We start from the raw sequence: 948 nt of genomic DNA on the forward strand, positions 1-948 counted from the left end.
GGGGAACTTCTGCCCCCCAATCCAACAGTTACTCCTTCACATCCAAAGGAGAATTATTTGCACTTTTTGAAAGGTGTTGAAGTCTGGCATAATAGTGTCAAGGTCCTACAGTGCTGACCAGCAGTTGATCACTTCAACTTAAATAAGACTTAACAGGCTGCAAAGTGTTTCAGGTGGCAATAGCCACCTGAATGAAGCATTTTGCAGCCAGTGATCAAGTTCTTGGACTAAGTGCTGCCAGTGCATGAATGAAGAACAGCAACAAGACTTACAAACATGATTAGTATTACCATCTGCTTTGTTATAAATATATTATATACATTCAAACATCACATTAAAATATTATTCCATTACACCAGAAGAGATTAAGGCTTTATATTATTTACAGAAACAAGCAAGCACCTTAAAAAAAAAAAAAAGAACAAAACACCAGTCATTGACATTTCCCTTCTAACATTACAAGTTTTTGATACCTTGAGCTCTTGAATACAGCTATTTGCAATGTGCCCAATACTATAACTATTTTAAACATTTATTGTCAGGGTAGGAAACATTTAATAGAAGACTCATCAGTGAGCACTCCACATGAACAAACATGAGCATGTGTTGTACTGGGTGCCCTCCCTCTCCTCAGAGGCTTGTTAAGTTGAAGGCTTCTGCAGAAACGGTTTGCTCAATTCCACGTAGAGAGTAGAACAATTTTATTTTAAGGGAAACTGAAGACACTTGAGGATTCGTGGCCCACTGGTGGAGTGGGATTCTCGAAGTCTGTTCCACATCAGTTAGATTTAACATGATAGTGAAGATAGAGCAGTAAGTTCATCAATCACTAAGTGCATTGAACAGTGATGATTTTATAGGCTTCCATTATTCTGACACACTGTTTTCATGCAGTGTATTTGGACTCAAACATGAAGTGACAAAGCATTGTCACCATTCTCCCTACAC

This window comes from Phaethon lepturus, unplaced genomic scaffold (assembly GCF_000687285.1).
Source record: "Phaethon lepturus isolate BGI_N335 unplaced genomic scaffold, ASM68728v1 scaffold3742, whole genome shotgun sequence".
Lineage (NCBI taxonomy): Eukaryota > Metazoa > Chordata > Aves > Phaethontiformes > Phaethontidae > Phaethon > Phaethon lepturus.